The sequence below is a fragment of the Rhinatrema bivittatum genome, chromosome 17 (assembly GCF_901001135.1).
Source record: "Rhinatrema bivittatum chromosome 17, aRhiBiv1.1, whole genome shotgun sequence".
NCBI lineage: Eukaryota > Metazoa > Chordata > Amphibia > Gymnophiona > Rhinatrematidae > Rhinatrema > Rhinatrema bivittatum.
This window is the reverse complement of record NC_042631.1, coordinates 24195029-24213079: the sequence shown is the minus strand read 5'-3', so window position 1 is coordinate 24213079 and position 18051 is coordinate 24195029. Positions and strand designations below refer to the sequence as shown.

The 18051-nt window shown below is 43.6% G+C and overlaps 1 long non-coding RNA gene across 1 annotated transcript in view; it reads left to right on the top strand.

The window, feature by feature from the left end:
- LOC115079201 overlaps positions 1-18051 on the top strand; it is a 31646-nt gene that overhangs the window by 4300 nt on the left and 9295 nt on the right. Inside the window, exon 2 of the long non-coding RNA XR_003853222.1 lies at positions 1045-1200. This is a non-coding gene — a long non-coding RNA (uncharacterized LOC115079201). The remainder of the gene's footprint in view (positions 1-1044; positions 1201-18051) is intronic.

The following is an 18051-nucleotide window of genomic DNA, read 5'->3' as shown; positions in this document are numbered from 1 at the left end:
TTGGAGGATTTCATGGTTTGGCAAATGGGGAATGAGATGGGCAGAATTGCTATACTTCCTGCATGAGCGGGTGGAAGTTTGGGGGGTACCAAAAATCATATTAATACATTTAGGGGGTAACGATATAGGGAAGGGGTCGTGTAGAGAATTGGTAGCATGTATGAGGGAAGAACCTAGCGAGGGTCATGATTACGTGGCCTAGCGTTAGGGTCGGATGGTCGGACATAATTGTTCGATTGAAATGCAGGGAAGAGCCCTTGTGGAAGAGGGGTGTAAAGAAATTAAACAGACAAATAGGTAGGTGGGTAATGTCGTAAGGGGGGTTTTGGGTCAGGCACGAGTGGGCGTGGGACGTAGACGAGGGGCTGTTTAGGGGAGATGGGGTGCACCTGTTGGAGGTAGGCATGGATCTGTTCAACAATGCCTTGCAGGAAGGATTGGAAAAAGTGATTGTAGGACTCTAAAGGGCCGCAGTGGGGGAAACCCGAGCCCAAGTTGTATTTGTCAATAATGCATTGTTATAAGGGCTTGGGGGGGGGGGGGTGCACCTCGTGTAGTTGGGGTAAGAAAGGAAGAGGAGGGATTGCATGCTTTATCACTGGGACGTGGTGGTAGAGGCACCAAGGATGGAGGTAAAAGGGGGGGATGGCTTGGTTATAATTGTTATAAGTGTTACGATCACAAATGTTGTTGTGCGGGCTCCGGTTATGAAAAATAAACTGCGGCCTTTTGTAATGCCACAAAAGTGTGTGTTGTTTTATTGAGAGTGAGGAAAGAAAGAGCCAAGCATACGTCTTGCCTTCCTAGGTTAGTGGCATGCATCAAATACTCTGCACATGCAAATCAGTTGTGAATGCAATGTAAATTGGCATCAGAAATAGACAAATAATGTAGAAGGCAACTTAAATCTAAAAAGCAGAAAAAAAATATGAAAGTAAATCCGAGATGTTCCAATAAAAGGACAAATATGAAAGAAAACCAGAGATGTTTATTTGTATTGCTCAGACTGTTTGATCATGTCCCCTCTTCTTTCTGTTGACTTAGGTTGTCAGGATTTGTCCGTTTGCTGTCCAGAAGATTGGCAGGACTTGATCATGTGATCCTCCACTTGGCGCCTTTTGCAGTTTGGTATTTAATCATGCTCACCGGACGGGCACTCAGATATGCTTTTAACTTCCATTCCGAATTGCATACGTTAAGGTGAGATCCATCTATGGCCTTTTATATCTGATTCAGTTTACTATGGGGTAGGTTTTAATATGCGTGCGCCGATTTTATAACATGCGCGCACATGTTACAAAATCGGTAGGCCGCACGCACATGTGCGCCGGATTTTTTAATCTGCACGCGCAAGGGGGGTAGAATTATGCAAAAATTGAGTGGCAACGCACCCTGGCCTTCCCCAGTTCCCTACCACCTACCCTAACCTCCCCCTTCCCCTCTCCTCACCGCCCCTTATCCCGATCCTAGCAAACCCTGTTTTTTTTTAATTTACCTTTTGCTCCTCAACGGGAGCAGTAGCAAGTAGTGCATGCCAGCACAGCGGGAAATGGCCGCTGTACCAGCACCTCCAGCCCTGCCCCTCCCTTCTCCCGGACCACCCCTTTATCTGGGCCCGGCACCTCGGCGTGTAACGGGGGTTACGCGCGTGGCCGGTGCAACAACCTGGTTGTCTTCACCGGGCGCCTTTGAAGATGCGTGCAGTGTGCACAAGGCCCGGCCACATGCATAACCCCCTAAGTGACCCACATCTTGCACAACATCACCCTCTTGAGCCACTTAGCATAGATCTCTCGTTCTCCTCTCACCCTCTGCCGTCCAGCATCTCCTCCCCCAGCATCCTCTTCTTTCTCCCCTTTACCCCCTGACAAGTACAGCAGCATCACCCCAATCTCTTTGTTCTCATTTTGCCCTGCCCACCCAGTATCTTCTCTCTGCAGCACCTCACCTGCCCAGCGCCCTCTCTCTCTCTCTCCACCCACCCAGCCAGCTTCCTCTCTCTCTCCCCACTCTCCATGGCTAACTAGCATCCATTCACTTTTCTCTTGATTTCCGTGCCTGGAGTTTTCTTTGCTGCCCCCCCTCCCCCGGGGGGGGACAAAGAGATTGGGGTGATGCTGCTGTTCTTAGCAGGCTGTAAAGATAAGAAAAAAAAGGGAGGATGCTGAGGAACGAGAAGTAAAGATGTTGGACTTGGCAGGGGACCTAATTTGCCTAATGGAAGAACCAGTCCTGTGCCTGATTGAAACCCAACTCCCATCTAAACGAGGCAGCACAAATCAGGGTACATATTACCAGCTTTCCACACCGTCTTCATGAAAGCTGACATGATGGCTTAATATTCCAAGTGACCCCTGCCCTATCTGAAGCCTGACTTCTGCAGCAGTATGTTAGGATGTACAATAGAAGTAAAGGACCCTGGGTTATTTTGGTATTCTGCCCGTATTCCTACTAGGAAATATGTCCTCCACCTAAAACTTAGCTTCTCCAAGTTCTAGAGGGTCAATGCAGAAAAGCCAAGTACACTGGGACAGGCTTATTGGTCCTAAGATGTAACCAAACCAAAGCGCAGTCAGCACAAAATTGCATGAAAACTCAGACTAAACAAGGGCTTTTTCACAACCTAAACACCACATTTTGCAAAACAAGAGGTGTCATAGTAATGTAGGTAGGGGCATCTTTGTTCAAGAGCACCCTGCCACGGCGTGTAATCCTGACCATTCTTATTCAGACCAGAGGGAAACACATAAGACACTTCTACTAACACAGTTGAACAAAACGGTTAGGTGGCACCGAGGGAGGGAAGTGTTTTTGCTTTTAACAAATGCCAAAAATGCAACAAATGGGACCATTTTCGGTTCATACCAAACGGAATGAACAAAAATAGCCTTCTACAAAACTACCAAATATTTTCAGGTATTTTCATATTTTTCGCAGTTTTTTCAAAACGGGCCTTGGCTGGGCCTTTCCAACCAAAAAATATACCCAGGCCTGCCCCACTCTGTAAAGTTTCTGGAGCCAAGGAGCTTCCACCCCAGCACCCCCTTCCTGGATCTTCTGAAAATAAGCAGGAGCAAGGACTGGTCGTTCCTAACCTGGTTCTGAAATTTAAAAAATGCGCTGACTGCCTGGAGGATGGAGCGAATGTGAATTAACTTCTGTGCCTTTTACTGGTATCAGGTACCATTGTAATCAACAACCGTACATTTCTACAACCATACATGAATTTGGCACCAGCTTACTGAAGGAAGATGCCAAAGTGACGTCACTTTGGTGCTGTCCTTCAGATGGATGGTGTCATTTTAAAGAGCCAGGACCCAGACAGGAGCAACCAGTGCTGGGCCCATCCTTGGCACCTGCCCCAACTCAGGCCCAAGCGTGGGCCTAGGAATCACTTCTGCCCTTTTCATCTGGGTGACCCCATGGAAAGGGATAAGAGAGGCCAGGGAGGACCCTGGCCCCAGCAAAGTTTTAGGGGTTGAGAGGAGGATTGGGCCTGGGGAGACCTCAGCTGGGTTTGGCTTAGCCTGGTTGGTTAGGCTTGGGCCTCACAGGATTTTTTTTGTCAGGTGGGAAGGATATCAGAGGAGCCTGGGGAGGCCTTAGCTAGTCTAGGCCTGGGAGCAGGAGGGGTTGGGAGTGTTTCAGGGAGGTCCATTTTTTTAAAACAATGAAACAAAATACCCCAAAATATTTGAGTATTTTTGTGCAGGGCCATTTTCAGATTGGATGTGCTATTCATTTAAAATGCACAACGTTAAATAAGTATTACCAGCCTAGAGTTTCCAATCTCCTCTTTGTTTTATGAAGAGGGACCACTTCTACCCTTATTAAATCTTGTAGAACCACGCCCGTCTCCAAAGATTTATTGAAGAGGTCTTTCGGCCTATCCACAAGAACCTCTCTGAACTTCCTTAATATCAAAGGACGCATCTCATATGGCCCCATGGTTTTGTCCATCCATTGAAAAAGCCGCATATAGTTTTGAAACCAACAATTTAAGGATTTCAGCAAAAATTCCCTAGAATTTTTGTTACTTTAGTAAAGAAAGTTTTGATATATTTTATCCATTTTTGTGGTATATGTAATGCATGTGACTATTTTTAGGCATTCTTTGCTTTTGTTGGCATCCCAACATCCATTTCTGGCTTTTGCCATTGGCCTCTTCATTTGTGGGCGTAAGCCCTAAGAATATTTTTCCGTGTATCCTTTTCTGATTGCTGGGATTCTCAGAGAGGTCTCCTCTTGTTCTCTGTGTAAGTAGCTTTGTCACTGACAGTGTGCTTATATAAGGCTCCACCATGATTTACAGTCCCTGGGAAAGCCCGCCAAGAGAAATTAGATAGATGTCTCTGACTCAGCCTTAGAAACCTACTAAAAATGGGAAATTAGATCACATAAAAAGATTCCAAAGATATCCTGTCAATGAATAATTAAGAACACCCCTATCAGCTTGTGCTGCTTGTGCCAGGAATATTTAATTTCAGAATGGGGACTCACTTGTCTTGCCAACTACTCTTATACCATATTTGCTGACTTGACTGTTCTCCGCACAATAAGATTGTATTAATTCTGCCAGAATTTATGCAACTGTTAACATACTTGAATGGAAATTAGAGCTTAGTTGTAGAAAATGTCCAAGCCAGGATCTAAAAATCTAATTTTATGGCTTCAGTTAAAGCAATCTCATCTCCTTAACAAAATCATTGTCATTCAGGTGGTTACTCTACCCAGGGAACTGAACAAAGCCAAATACATGTTAGCTCTCAGGTAAAACTGCTCAAAACTATTGTGAGGAGTGACAATGACAGATTTAGAGGTTGATACTCAGAAGTCTTATGTGAATAAAAGCAGGTTTTAACCACATAAGTCATCCTCTTTAAAAATGTCCTTCTCCCCCTCCACCCCCCCCCCCCCCAGTCTTCTCTAGGTAGCTTCATGTAAAAAAAAAACTTTATGTGCACAAAGTTACACAGACAAAAAGGGGGTGGGGAAGATATGGCGAGGGCAGACTAAAATATTTAGCTGGATTGTGCCGTATTGAGTGCTAGCTGTCTAAATTTGTATGGACAAGTCAGTCTGTACAAACAGCTGGTCTAAAGGTATCCAGATAAAGGTACCTGGATATCTTATAACTGGATATTCAGAGGAAACCTTATCTGCATAAGTTCTACTGAATAGTAGGGATGTGCATTTGTTTAAAATGAATCGCACATGAACCAAAAATGCCCTGATGGAACCTACCTGAAATTTTTCAAGTATTTTCTGTTCATTCTTTTTAAATGGCCTTCAAATGCTTCCCCTCCCCCCTAATTCCAGGTACTTGACATTGTATGGCTGTATAACAAAATTGCGCCAGTTGGCCCCAAGACCAGCACCATTTTGACATCACTATGGTGCAGGTCACAGTTTTCCAAAGGATACTGGCTGGAAGGAATGAGTGGGCATCTGTAATGGGATTGCTTGACTTACGTCTGACAAGCTAGTTTAGGATATATTCAGAAGAATAGGTCTCATTGGCCTCAGCATTCTTACCACTGACCCCTGCTTGATTGTACAACAAGTGTGGGAAAGGAATAAGTAAACAGAAATACAGGCTCTAGGGTGAGGGATTTAGAGTCACAAGATAAAACCAGTTGCTTTCTCTCCATGAACCATGTTTTCAGAAATCACATGCATCTCTCAAAACATGGTTTCAGATATGCAGACAAAAAGGATACAGTTAACAGAGGCATAGAGGGGGAGGGACAGACAGAGAATCCAATCCTTCAGCCACCCTCCTAATAAATGTAACTATTGTCTTTGCTATAAACTGTATATCACTTTTGCTGTAGTGCTTTCTGGAGCATAACTTAGCATTAGTAATAAACACTGCTTATTCTGGCATCTACAGTTGTGCTGATTCGAGGTCTGAGTGTGTGAGTGTGAGCTGCTTGACCCCTCTTTGGGCCACTTGCAGAATTCTCAGTTGCAAAGTTCAAGACCTCTTTGTGCACAAGTAGCTTGTAGGTATTGTAATTTCCAGAAGAGAAACTATCTGGGTATTTCCCTTTATTGAAAATTATCTATAAGGCCTGGCTGTGCTAAAGTGCACATGACCCTTGCAGCACTGCGAGTATTAAAAATTGTCCCCATTGTTTACGGGAAAAATGTCCAATACATAGTGATGGCAGCTAATCAACCATCACTTCACTGAGGATACTAAGCACATTCTATAAAATTCAGCAACATCACCTATTCATCTGAGATGAATGATAGCAGACAGGGTCAGACAAAATGAAAGAGACAGGCTTCCTTTCAAAGTTCTGGGACATTTTGAGAACATGCGTTAAGTACTAAGCAGGCTCCTGCAAGTATAACGAGGAGGAAGAAAAACTTCTGTGGTCTGCTCTCATTTCAGATAAAGCCCATCTTTTCTCGTAGTCCTGCCTGCCCTAAATGTTTTGCACAATTTTAAGAACTGGATCACAGAATGGAGGAAGATGGGATGTGTTTGCATTGGGTTGGACAAAGAATAATTTTGAGCTCTGAGGTTAAGGGCGCCTGTTAAAATGTAGCTAAGAAACAAAATAATTGGTTTTGTCTCAGTATTTTGTTTTACATGTGCTTTCCTAATTCTGTATATTCTCTTTTGATTTGTTAACCACTTGGTTGCTTCAGACCACAAGCAGTATATTAAATGTGATAAATAATAATAGTAATTTCAAGATGATGTTTTTTATGTATGTTTATCTATGAATAATATGAATGTTTTATTGTACCCTGCTGTGAATTGTAGAATGGTGGACAACAAGTTTTTTTTAGATTAAATTGCTGATTTTCCACTGACTATGGTGCTGTCATCTTTCTCTGCCTCCCTTGCGGCAGCTTAGAAACAATGTTTGGGTGCATAGGGGAAGGAATAGTCAGCAGAAAAAAAGGAAGTGATATTGTCCGTCTATAAGACCCTGGTGAGACCTCCGATGGAATGATATGGACAATTCTAGAGACTGCACCTTCAAAAAGATATAAATCAGAGGGTGGCTATTAAAATAGTCAGTAGTCCTCATTGTAAAGCATATAGAGTCAGACTTAAAGATCTAAACATATTCCCTAGAGGAAAAGCGAGATAGGGGAGATATGATAGACACATTTAAACACCTCCAAGGTATCAATGCATAGTAGGTGGGCCTCTTAATGGAAAGGAAGCTCTGGAACAAGAATGTCTTGGAATTAAGATGAAAAGGGGTAGACTCGGGAGTAATCTATTTCTTATCAGAAAGGGTAATGATTATTTGGAACAGGCTCAAGGTGGAAATAGAGGAGACAAAGACAGTACAGGGAATCTCTGAGGGAGTGTAGGAATTGTAGAGCTGAGCAGTTGGTGTGGATTGGAAGACTAGATAAGCCATATGGTCTTCTCTGTTGTCATGTTTCTATGGATGTCTCTATCATGTCCTCCATCTCTCATTTTCTCTAGGCCATACATACTTAGATCCATGAACCTTATCTCACTTGGCTTTTGGTACAGACCCTGCACCATTTTTGATTGCCTTTCTCTTAAGTTCCTCTAATCTGTTTATATCCTTTCAGAGTTACGTCCTCCAAAACTGGACACAATATTCTGGGTGAAGTCTCACCAACAATCTGTACAGAGATATTGAGACTTTTTTTTTGCTAAATATGCCTCTCCCTATGAGATCTAGCATCTCTCTGGCTCTGGACACTGGATTATAACCCTGTTTTGCTACCTTGAGATCATCAGACACTGTTGACCCAAGGTGTCTCTCCTGGTTGCTGCATATCAGCTTCTCACTGTCTTCCACTCCTCCTCCTTCAGATTTCTGCACCACAAATGTATGACTGCGATTTTTTGCAGTGAATCTTAACTGCCAAACATTTGGCCACTCCTTGGATGTCCACTTTGTTGCCGATCTTGGTGTCATTTTTATCAATCATAAATAATTTTTAACTGGCATGCATGATAGCACTTCATTAAACATCTAGACCATTTTAATCTATGTTTAGATAATTGTTTTTTAATTCTCAAATGTCTCCAATTCTAAATAGACTCGCGGAATTTGTTTTGCAACCTAGAATCTCAATTGCTAGACTTTGGACAAGATGGTTATTTTTAAAGATATATAGGGCCCTTCATTTTTAATTTTTATTTTCCCTGGCAAGTTATCAGTGTTTGTTAAAATTCAAACAAAAAATGATAATTACCTAGAAAAAGGATATCTCTTTTTCCACTGATTTCTCCAATTTTAGTTACAAGAAATACTAATAAATTGGCAGGGAAAAAAAATAAAAACTGAAGGTATACTATAGTTTCCCCAAACTAGGAGGCAGAGTGCTTATACCAACATTCTCAGTCTTTTGGAAAATATAACAAGTAGCTCAAGGTAATTAGTTTTACTAATTTTTTGTATGACATTTGCCAGATTCACCTCCAAATACTTAAGAGAATGGAATGGCCATTTGAATGAAAAATTCTCTTAGATAATTCTACCCTCATCTTTATTCATTGATAGGGTAAGGGTCACAGTGTCATTATAATTAACTTTCAACTCTGACTCCGCCCCCAAATTCTTCCAAGGATTTGTAATGGACAATAGAACATAGCAAACCTCGCTACAGTGAGGTGATCAAATTTGCGGATGACACAAAATTATGCAGAGTAGTTCAATCTCAAACGGATTGTGATGAATTGCAGGAGGATCTTGCAAGACTGGAAGATTGGCATCCAAATGGCAGATGAAATTTAATGTGGACAAGTGCAACGTAATGCATATAGGGAAAAATAAACCTTGCTATAGTTACATAATGTTAGTTTCTGTCAGGTCGATACTGTAACGTGCGGTTGAAGATTTCCCGTCTGTAACGTGCTGGGAGCGCACAATTCGGACGCGTAAGGCGATCCAGCGATACAGTCTCCAGTTTCACGCGTCCTTAGCGCTTCTTAAAACAGACGCATAACCCTTTCCGCACGCAGCATGTATATGATATGTAAATGAACGAATTAGCTGTATAATGAAGGAATTAGCTATTCCCTCCGATACTGTGACGCGCGCTCAGATTATCTCCTTTGTAACCCACTATTTTGCCGCGTCCTTAACCTGTTAGTTTACCGCCTACCCTCTACTTGGTGTTAGTGTGGTGTTCGAAAATTAAAACGGGAATAAAGTGTAAAAAATGGGGGTAAAACCAAAGGGAGTAAAGTGTAAAAAACCAAGGACGACCTCCATATTAACATTGAAGCGTAAGTTGTTTATATATATGTATAAATACCTGTCACTTTCCGAATCCCCCAGGCGTGCGGTCATCGAGGTGGCGGCGGGAGCCGGCGGGCGGATGGGCGCCCGTTCATCCAGGCGGCAGCGGTGGTGGGAGCCGGCGGGCGGGTGGGCGCGTGTTCGATCCAGGCCGCGGCCGGGTGGGCGTGCATTCATCCAGGCAGAGGGAGCCGGCGCGCTTTCGCCGCCGGCTCCCTCTGCCTGGATGAATGCACGGCCCCCGCCGGCAGTGAATGAATGCCAGTGCGATTTCGGCGCTCAAGGTGGCCTGGTGGGCGTGCATTCATCCAGGCAGAGGGAGCCGGCGGCAAAAGCGGCTTCCGGCTCCCTCTGCCTGGATGAATGCACGCCCACCCGGCCGCCTTGAGCGCCGAAATCGGGAGGAGAGGAGAAGGGACTAGCAGGCCCGAGCCTAGGATTGCCCGTCTCTCCCCTCGCTCTCTTGCTACTTTTTCGGGTTGTTTTTTTTTGCTTCGGGAGGAGGGGACAGGACTGGGGCTGCACCGGAGACCGGACGCGGCCAGGGCAGGTGAGTGGGGGCTGAGGGAAAGTTTGCCGAGCATCGGAGAACATAACTGTCCACTTCCTGGTATCTGTCATTTCAAATGTCATTTGAAATGACAGATACCAGCGCGGCCGTGAAATGTTAGGCCCGCGAACCCAGGATACTATATAGGCGCTCCATACAGTAAAATGGGTTGCGCGGGCCTAACGCTTGCCTAACGCTTCGCAGCCGCGGCATGCATTTGCATGCAATTTGAAGAGAGTATCGAGCGGTAGGTGAAGAGAACTGTGCGTGCGGGGAACGAGGGTGCGCCTGGCACTGCCGCACTGTTTCTACCGCGGCCTTAGAGTATCGATCTGTGTATTAGGAGTTACCACCCAGGAACGAGATCTAGGCATCATAGTGAATAATACCATGAAATCATCAGTTCAGTGTGCTGCGGCAGTCAAAAAAGCAAACCGAATGTTAGGAATTATTAATAAGGGAATGGAAAATAAAACGGAGGATGTCATAATGCCTCTGTATCGCTCCATTGTGAGACCTCACCTTGAATACAGTGTGCAGTTCTGGTCACTGCATCTCAAAAAGGATATAGCTGCACTAGAGAAAGTGCAGAGAAGGGTAACCAAAATGATAAGGGGCATGGAACGGCTGCCCTTTGAGGAAAAGCTACAGAAGTTTGGGCTGTTCAGTTTGGAGAAGAGATGACTGGGAGGGAGGGGATATGATAGAAGTCTACAAAATTATGAAAGGACTTGAACAAGTTAATGTAAATCGGTTATTTACTCTCTCAGATAATGGAATGACCAGGGGACACTCCATGAAGTTAGCAAGTAGCTCATTTAAAACAAATCAAAGAAAATTCTTTTTCATTCAGCACATAGATAAGCTCTGGAATTCATTGCCAGAGGATGTGGTTATAGCAGCTAGTGTAATTGGGTTTAAAAAAGGTTTGGATAAGTTCCTAGAGGAAAAATCCATAAACTGCTATGACGGTAATTAATAAGCAATAGTAGCTTGTGATCTGTCTGTTTGGGTACTTGCCAGGTAATTGTGATTTGGATCGGCCACTGTTGGAAACAGGATGCTGGGCTTGATAGACTCTTAGTCTGACCCAGTATGGCATGTTCTTATGTAACCCCCAGACTAACTTCTTCAACATCTGCACAGTTCCTAATTTGAAAGGCTAAGGGTTCTGTCACCAAATCATAGATCAATGGGAAAAGGAGGCCTCCTTGTCTTGTACCTCATTGCAAATCAAAATGGCATTGATCCTAACCCTGGCCCTAGGCTGTACAAAATGTATCTCCCATATCTATTTTTCACCAAATGAGATTTACAAAATCCCTGTCAACTTTGGAGAGAATCATTGCTGGAATTTTCTTAAGCTTAACAATATGCATTATATTTAACTTTTTCCTAATGTGATCATAAGCTTGTCTGATCTGTTTGATCAACATGTCTAAGACCCAGGATAATATTATGTTAAAATCTATTTTCTTAAAATCTGTTTATTTACTTATATTCCACCTTTCAGACATTTTTTATATTTTTTTTTATTTATTTATTTAAAAACTTTTATATACTGACATTCATTTGCATATCACATCGGTTTCCATATAACGGGATTAATAAAAACATAATTTAGAACGGGAAAAAATAAGTTACATGTAACAGGGAGGTGAAGGAACAAGATGGGAATGAAGAGGAAGTATAAAGGGTCCAGAGGACTTGAGAGGGCAGTTAGATAGATTAAAATAAAATAACTATTTACAAGATTCTGTATAGCAACTACCTTCAAGCAATTAACTAAATGTAAAATAGGTTGAAGTCTGAAGTTTCTTTGGGGGTGGGAAGGGGGAGGGGGCGGAAGCTTTTTAGGGAGTGGGTGGTGATGGGGTGTTATTCTGTATATGCCCTTTTAAATAGCCAAGTTTTTTGGGTTTTTTGGAAGGTTTTTGTGCAGACTTCTTGGCGTAGTTCGGGTGGCATTGAGTTCCATAAAGTAGGTCCTGCTATGGAGAAGGTGCAATCTTTAGTGGAGATATGGTGAGTAAGTTTGTGGGAGGGTAAAGATAGGACTCCTTTGTCGGCAGCTCTGGTTGGTCTGTTGGAAGTGTGATAGTGCCAGGGAGTCATTAAGCCAATGAACATTCTGGTTATGTAGCCTTTTGTGGATGATTGAGAGAGGGTCTTGTGAAGTATTCTGGCAGGGACTGGAAGCCAATGGAGGTCTCTGAGGATTGGAGTAATGTGATCTATTCTGCCAGAGTTGGTGAGGATTCTAGCAGCTGCGTTTTGCAGCATTTGGAGAGGTTTAATGGAAATTGCGGGAAGGCCTAATAGTAAGGCGTTACAGTAATCAATCTTGCTGAATATAGTGGCTTGGAGGACAATTCGGAAGTCATGGTGATGGAGGAGGGGGTCTAAGTTTCTTGAGGATCTGCAGTTTGTAGAAGCAGTCTTTAGTGGTGTTATTGATACATTTTGTTAAGTTCGAGTGGTTGTCCAGAGAGACGCCTAACTCCCTGATGTGCAGGGGAAAGGGAGAGGGCTGGTCAGGGGGGAGGAGGTTGTGGTGGTCTGGGGAAATGAGAAATAGCTCTGTTTTTGTGGTGTTCAGGGCAAGATTGAGGTTAGTTAGGAGTTTGTTGATGGAGGTGAGACAATTGTCCCAAGTCTTGAGAGCTTTAGGTAGGGATTCCGTGATGGGGATGAGTATTTGGACATCATCCGCGTAGATATAGGGGTAGATTTTATAAAAGTACTCCCGCGCATACTTTTGTTCGCGCACCAGGTGCAAACAAAAGTACACCGGATTTTCATAGATACTTGCGTATCCTTTAAAATCCGGGGTCGGCAGCCTGTGCGCGCCGAGCTGCGCGGCCTCGGAGGGAACTTTCCTTCCACCCCCCTCCGCACCTTCCCCTCCCTTCCCCTACCTAACCCACCCCCCAGCCCTATCTAAACCCCCCTACCTTTGTTAGAAAAGTTACGCCTGCCGACCAGCCGGCCTGGGAGCGGTGTCGGAGGCCTCGGCCATGCCCCCGAAACGCCCCCCAGGCCGGAACCACGCCCGTGGCCCTGCCCCCGAATGACACGCTGCCATGACATGCCCCTCCCCGACATGCCCCCCCTAGCAAAGCCCCGGGACTTAAGCACGTCCCGGGGCTTGCGCACGTGCAGGGGAAGGTTGGGGCAGGTTTTTGGGGGGTATGCGCATATCTTACACACGTACCCCTTTGAAAATCTGCCCCATAGTAGGTTAGACCGAGTTCAACTAGGAGTTGGCATAGGGGTAGTAGGTAGACATTGAAGAGTGTCGGGGAGAGGGAGGAACCTTGGGGGACCCTATGGGACAAGTTAATGGGATTAGATTCATGTTTGCCAATTTTGACCTTATAGAGTCTATTATTGAGGAAGGATTTAAACCAGCTAAGGGCAATTCCAGAAATACCTATTTTGGAGAGGCGATCAATTAGTATGTTATGATTGACCATGTCAAATGCAGCAGAGATGTCTAGCATGGCTAGAATGTATGACTGGCCCTTGTCGAGTCCTTTGAGTAGGGTATCCGTGAGGGATATTAAGAGGGTTTCCGTATTGAAGAACTTACGGAAGCCATATTGTAATGGGAGTAAGATGTCGTGTTGTTCCAGATGGTCTGTAAGTTGTAGGTTGACTACCCTTTCCAAACGTTTAGCTAGGAATGGGATGTTAGATATAGGTCTGAAGCGTGAAGGGTCTGATGGGTCTAGGTTCGGTTTGAGGGTGGCTTGTTTCCAGGCAGGGGGAACTTTTCCGAGGGAAAGGGTGCAGTTAATGATTTCTGATAGTGGCTTGGCAATAGTTTCTGGGATGGTAAGAAGAGATTTTATTGGGATAGCGTCCTCCAGATGTGAGGATGGTTTAATTTTTTTTAGGATTGTTATTATCTCGGAGGCGGAGGTTGGTTTGAATGAGTTGAATGAGATGTTTGGGTTATTTTGGGTGGCGGAGGGGGAGGGAGGAGGAGGTGGGAATCGAGACATAAGCTTTTGTGGAAGAAGAGAGCTAATTCGTTACATTTGTTTAAGGCATTGTTATCTAACTAAATTGTATGATGCTCACTTAACTATATATATTGTTTTCAGCGCTTTTCTAGAATATCCTAACAGCAGTTGGTACATTTTATACGTATAACCCATTCTCTCTGTTTCTTGCGACATTCATGTATCTTAATAGCCGTTTGTACTCAATCAATTTTGTATTACTAGCAGTTTGTATTACTAGCAGTATTACTAGCAGTTGCATTTGCTTTTAACCCCAGTTTTGTACATTTGGTTCCCAGTTCACGTATCCCCTGTTCTATGTAATGCTTTTTTACGCAAAACCGTTTGTTTCAATGTAAACCGATGTGATATGTAGCCCTTACATGAACACCGGTATAGAAAAATTCTAAATAAATAAATAAATTGATCTGTAACTAGGGGAGGGGATGTTTTTGTAAGGCTCGAGACATAAGCGAAGACGGCCTTGGCATTAAATTGGTAGTTATGGATTTTTTGTGCATAGTAGTCTTTTTTGGTTTTGAGGATTGTGGTTCTGTAGGTGTGGTGAGTGTGTTTATACGTAGCTAGAAGGGTTGGGGATGGATCCTTGCGCCATTTCTTTTCTTTGGTTCTTAATTCTTGTTTAAGAGTCTTTAGCTCAACCGTGTACCATGTTTTTTTTGTATTATTATTAGACGTTAGGTCTTTGGAGATAAGTGGGCAGATTTTGTCAGCAATGTTAGAGGTTATTTGGCTCCATGAGTTACGGGCAGTTTCTACATCTGTAAGGTCGAGATTTTTGAGGTTGTTATTGAAGGCGAGGGTTAGCTCCTCTTTGGTGCAGGATTTCCTGTATTGTATGGTGTTGTTTTGTTTTTGGATGGGGTTCAATGTTTTATTTGTGGTGAGCTTGGTTTTTTTGAGCAAGTGGTCTGACCAGGGGACCGGGGTGCAAGAGGGGCTTCCATATGAAGGAGCTGAGAGTTTGTGAAAATCAAGTCCAAGGTGTGGCCAGCTTTGTGAGTGGGGCCAGACATGATTTGTTTAAAGCCCATGGCTGAAAAGGAGGACAGGAGAGATTCACAAGTGGTGGAAAAGGGGGATAGTGTCAACAAGAAGGTTGAAGTCTCCGAGGATGATAGCTGGAGTGTCCATATCTGTATTTGCCATGATAAATTCAATGAGGGGGGAGGCGTTGTGGTCGAGGAGGCCTGGAGGAGTGTATACTAGGCAGATTTGTAGTTGTGAGGATTTGAAAAAGCCAATTTCAAATTTAGGGGGGGGGGGGTTACCTGTCTGGGAGAATAACTTAAGCTCTTTTTTGGCAGCTAATAAGAGACCTCCCCCCCCCCTTTTTTTGTGCCTGGGGAGGGAGAAGACATCATAAAGGTCAGTGGGAAGTTGGTTCAGGAGTACCAGGTCAGTTTGTTTGAGCCATGTTTCTGTTATTGCACAGATATCTGGCTGGTTGTTGAGCAGGAGGTCATTCAGGATGGATTTTTTTTGAAGAGAATAATTTAGTGAAGTAAGGCAGAGAAATTGTGCAAGTGGGGAAACCATGATTGGCACTAGGGATTGGAGGTTAGAGGGAGGAGAGAAGGATAAGAGCTTTTTGTGCAGAGATGGCTTGTAGTTAAGTGTAGAAATATAAAAATATATATATATAAATATATATATTTATATTTATATTTCAGACTATTTTTTATATTAACTCTAATTTTGTTTATGATTATTTTAACTTGTTTTTAGTTGCACTTTAAAGTATTATATAATGATTTGAAATGATGTATTTATATTTTAGACTGTTATTTTAAATTTGCAAATATTTAAACTACCGTATTTTTCGCTCCATGTCACTGAGACCGATCGCTGCTATTGGTCGGTCTCAGTGACATAGTGAGGGCATTGGGCCGTCGGCTGCCAGTAAACAAAATGGCGCCGACGGCCCTATGCCCTCACTATGTCACTGAGACCGACCAATAGCAGCGGTCGGTCTCAGTGACATGGTGAGGGCATAGGGCCGTCGGCGCCATTTTGTTTACTGGCAGCCGACGGCTCACGCCCAGGAGATCGTTCCCGGACCGCTCCTGGACCCCCGCTGGACCACCAGGGACGTTTGGCAGGTCTTGGGGGGGTCAGGAGGGTGGGGGGTTGCAGGAAATTAATTCGGCAGGTCTTGGGGGGGTCAGGAGGGTGGGGGGTTGCAGGAAATTAATTCGGCAGGTCTTGGGGGGGTCAGGGGGGTGGAGGTTGTTAATTTAAAGGATTGGTTTGGGGGTTCCCACAGAAAGAAAAGTTTTCTGATCTGGGGAGTGGACCGAAATGGCCCTCCCCAGACCCGAAAACAAAATGGGGAGAAAAAAAAAAACTATGCACTCCCCTAATTTGCTCCATAAGACGCCCAGACGCAGAGCCGGTTTAGCACAATTTTTTTTTTTTTTAAATTTTCCCCCTCTGAATCCTAGGTGCGTCTTATGGTCAGGTGCGTCTTATGGAGCGAAAAATACGGTATTTGTGTAATCTTGTAAACCGACGTGATATGTACCCATGAATGCTGGTATACAAAAAAAAAGCAATAAATAAATAAATTCCAAAGTGGATTACCTTCAGGTACCGTAGGTATTTCCCTATCTCCAGAGGGCTCCCAATCTAAGGGCCTGATTTGCTTAAGGCTTTTCTCTCAATCTATGGGGAAAAATGCTTAGTAAATGAGACTCTAATAAGATTGTAACTGAGGCAACAGAGAGCAAAGTGACTCGCCCAAGGTCACAAGAAACAGCAGCAGGATTTGAACCCTGGCTTCCCTGGTTGACAGCCCACTGTTCTAACAAATAATTTGAAATCAGTATTTAAAAGTGAGAACAATCTTCATGTGCTGCAGTCGGTGGAATCTTTTTCTGGCTTAGGCATGACAGTTTTGCCCGTCTCCATCACAGACTTTGGATCATCCCCATTTAATAATAAATCATTGGAAAAAAGGGCTAACTGCTCAGCCAGCTCTTCATCACAGATTTTATAAAACCTGTGAGTGACACCATCCATACTTAGGGGCCTTGTTGATTTTAAACGACTTCAGAGTGACCCGTAACTTTTGCATCATAATTGGACTTTCAGTCAGTTTTCCCCTTGTTCAAGAAATCTGTTTGCTGCTGTTTGGAGATGGTACCTTCTTTAGAATAAAGGTTATATAGAATTTAAGAAATGCAGTGGTGATTCCTGTCTCTGCATACCTTACCCCTTTTATCGTGCTTGATATATTATTGATTTCTGCATCTGGTTCTTTAATTTTAATGCTTGAAATATATCTGTTTTGTTTTCTTTTCCATAATAAAGTTGAGGGAATTTTTCCAAGGCATTTACCTGGATAAACAGTCTGAAAAGCACCCTCAGTCAATCCAGCTAAAAGTGCATGGGGGCTTCCATAACATACATACTCTTATCCGCATTGGAAAGTGGCATTCCTGTAGATGAATTTAGCTTAGGGAATAAAATAGCGCACGTACAGGTGATTTTCAGTTGTACGCGCACTGCTTTGTCCCCACTTGACCACCCACAGAAATAAGTTACTGCTGCTAATTTTCAAAGGGAAGCAATTCAGTGGAAGGAGGACAGACAAGTTCCTGGATCCCGAATTGTTCTTTGTGGCGGGTGTTCGGGGAGCAGGTGTTGCAGACACGGTCCGTTTAGACAGTTCTGCTTTCCGCTAAAGAGAACTCATTTTGCCATGCTGACGGTTAGGAGTTATTTATGACCGTGACTGGATCGAGGAGCATGGAGTTAGCTGGAAGGTCTGTTTACAGGCGATTGCATCTGGTTCTCCAAAAATAACTAATTGTCAAGTACTCCATATATACATGACTGCATCGTCTTGGAATTTTGCTTCAATTGAAAAATACCCTCTCTGACCGTATTTTTCAGAGTTAGATGTCTGCCTATCATCTGTTAGACAATGTCTTAGAGACAGGACATGGCATTGCATTTCATGCTAGGGCATATTCTTTTTTTGTTGTTGTTGCTTCTTATCCAAGGCCATGTTGTTTACCTTCCTACGCTAGTCATACATAACCTAAAAAAGCAGTCACCCAGGCAACCAGTTTAGCGAGGCAACAAAAATTAAAAAAAAAGAGACCTGATTGAGATGCTCTAGAGTCATTAGAAATCACAGGGCTAAGACAACTGCGAAGTTAAGGAACAAAAATCCACTCATTGCAAAAGACAATAAATTCTCCCATATGCACAC